The following is a 3,051-nucleotide window of genomic DNA, read 5'->3' as shown; positions in this document are numbered from 1 at the left end:
AACCACAGCTAGAGCTCATAGAGACTACTCTAATATATACAATAAGAGAAGGGAAGAAGAACAACAGAGATAAGCCTGATCCTGAATCTCTGCTTCTACCCACTCCCTCCAAAGAAACAAAGCAGCCTCTCTTCCTCTCTTATAATACTTCTTCTCTGTCTGCTGTCACTTCCACCTGAATCTCCAATTCCTGCACCTGTGGTCACTTCCCTATGCAGGGGTGGGCTTGGTCATGAGTAGGTTGAAATAAACAAAGCAGCCTCTCTTCCTCTCTTATAATACTTCTTCTCTGTCTGCTGTCACTTCCACCTGAATCTCTCTAATTCCTGCACTTGTGGTCACTTCCCTATGCAGGGGTGGGCTCGGTCATGAATGGGTTGAAATCAGTGCAGTAAAAATCCACTTCATGTAAGCGGCACCAGTATTTGATTTCAGGTCATAGTTATCCCTTCTCTTAGCAAAGCTATAGGGGACTACATAAGCACAAGATAATAATAAGCGATGGGAAGAATGACTCTGTCACTCTTCTACTGTACCTGTGCTTTCAAGGCAAAAAGTAACAGTGCAAACCTACAAAGACCTTTGCCAGCCATCGCTTCATTGAGGCACAGGGTGTTGGGCACTTCTCATCCCTGTCCTGGGTGCATACGGTGTCTGCTGGTGCTGTAGGTCACAGGCGATGCACAGTCAGTGGGGCAGGCTCATAAGGGTATGCGACCTTTTGAGGCTTCTATTTGAGATAAAAATAAAGCCCATTTTAAGACCATGAGACAGGCACTTTTTATTCTATTGGTTCTCACCTGCAGTCACCCAGGAGGGTGTCCTCTCCTGCATAAACCACCAGGTAACATTTCACCGAGGTCTTTCAAAGCACTAACTTTGCTTGGCTGTTCTGAGCCTTGCAGGCCCAACTAGGTCAGGGCTGTTCTCCAACTATTTCAGCGTGAGTTTGTACTCTCAGTAAATCTTCAGTTGTGGTGCATAGTTTCTGGTAACACTTAGCAGCGCAGAGGAATTAAGCAACATGAAAATGCCTTGAGGAATACACCGTGAAGAAAGCGTGCCCCACCTGTATGCTACAGTTTTTTTGCTCAAGTCTGTACTGCCACTGTTTGACTCAAGTAGTCTTTGTAGGGTGATCACCAAAACTAGGGAGGAACCTTAATGTTATAATAATTTCAGGTTGAACTAATAGTTCAGTCATTTGATTTTAAGAACATCAAACCTCCCTTTTGAAAAGATAAAGATTTTTATCTGTCTCATCCATCTAAATCTGGGGGATAGTTCTTTCCCTTTCCCCCTCCAAAGATCTAGTTAGACCTGTGAAAAATACGAGGGGAACAAAAATTCAGCCACTATCAGGTCTTACACTGAGAGCTAAACTTGGCATCAACTGTAGCAGCATGAGACACTCACTAACTATAATGAAATAAAGCCTCTGCAGGCCCCTTCCACTTTTTGTCAAGCCCTTTCTGGGAAATAAGTGAAGCAGAATGGAAGGTGAACATCTACTACTTAAAATAAACCCTCAGATACTTTGGTTCCCCAACTGAAGAGCACTAAAGGTGCAGGTCCCTTGTTGCTGCAGTCAGGATGGCACTGAATGTCTTTTCTCATGTAGGCTGAAGTTTGAAACTTCGAGTGTTTCCACAGAGCGTTCTTTGGGCAGACACACATTGTATGTGCCCCACAGAAAGATCCTCTTTTCAGGATACATTTTCCCTGTCTCAATTTCAACCCATTATTCTAATTAAAACCTCTTTTACTATGTAAATCATCTCCTCTCTTTGTCAATGCTTCAAATTCCTGTTATTCAGTGCTAAGCTAAGATACAGCTAACTTTTCATCTGTGCTTGCAAATCAGTCTTTTGACAACCCTCTACCTATTTCCAGCCCTAAACTCTAGTTTTCTATATTTTTCTGGTAATGAGGGACATTGTCTTCCTTGTGTCTTCCTCTATGCCAATTAAATACTCTTGGCTATCCCCCTTTGACTAATAGGAACGGAGGACATGATCCCTTTTCTCTAGGTGGTTCATTATCTGCATTCTTCTGTGGAATAAGAGGAACTGTCTGGGCTAAACTTACTATGTCAGCTTGGAAACAAGTGACTTTGACTTAGTGACACGGCTTAAAACTGCTCTTACTGGCTGAGTGAGTAGGGCACTTCCTTCCAGTTCCTGTAATTGGGAGTTGCTCTCCCAGCTGACATGGCAATTCCAGGTGACATGAGTTTTCATACCAACATTCAGGTGAGTAAAATGTTGATTTTAAAGGCTGGTTATAGCAATGACCGAGAAGTGCTGTTCTGGATGATGATGAAGTCTGAAAACCTGGGTGATTCTGTAAATGTTCATGTCTCCTCATGTCCACTCATTGCCTGCACATTGAAACAGGAAGTGTTACTAAGAGTGATGTAGCTCTGCCACGGTATCACAAACACACCAGAAAGACAGAGGTCCAGTGAGGTCATTGGGTTGATTCGCCTTGTTCCCAGAAAAATAGAGTACACTCCACCATGTATTTTGAAGTACTTTGTGCAATTTAACATCTGATGTAGGAGAAATTTGGTCCATGTTTTCTCTGCGGAAACCATTCCAGGGTTGAATGTAATCCCAGTCTGCATGGCGTGGGTGATGGAAAGCACTTCAGAGCCCTATAACCACATCAAGAAGAGCCAGGATGTCTCTACTGCATCTGCCAGTGTCATTTAAGACCTCTTCCAACCAGGCCCTAGTAAAACCATGCCTGTTGCCTAATGGAGCAAGAAAGACTGGTAAGAAGTGTCCTTCACTGCAAGAGGATTCACTCTAATGCACCCAAACATGCAAGCTGCTGTTAAATATCCAAGACATTGGCTGAGAGTGGGTTGCTCTGAACATCAGCTCATCCGGGATTTTCAATGTACATGAGTTTTTTTTTCAGTTTGGAAGATTTACCACAATGGTTTGTTCAAAAGCACTGTGCAAAATTCCTATTGATTGGGTTTGGAAAATGTCAAGCATCAGAACCTGAATCCACTGGCTTTCTCCCGTAAGGCTATGAGGTTGG

The sequence above is a fragment of the Mesitornis unicolor genome, unplaced genomic scaffold, assembly GCF_000695765.1.
Source record: "Mesitornis unicolor isolate BGI_N332 unplaced genomic scaffold, ASM69576v1 scaffold15405, whole genome shotgun sequence".
Classification (NCBI taxonomy): Eukaryota; Metazoa; Chordata; class Aves; order Mesitornithiformes; family Mesitornithidae; genus Mesitornis; species Mesitornis unicolor.
The sequence above is the reverse complement of the archived record's forward strand: the minus strand, read 5'-3'. Positions refer to the sequence as shown.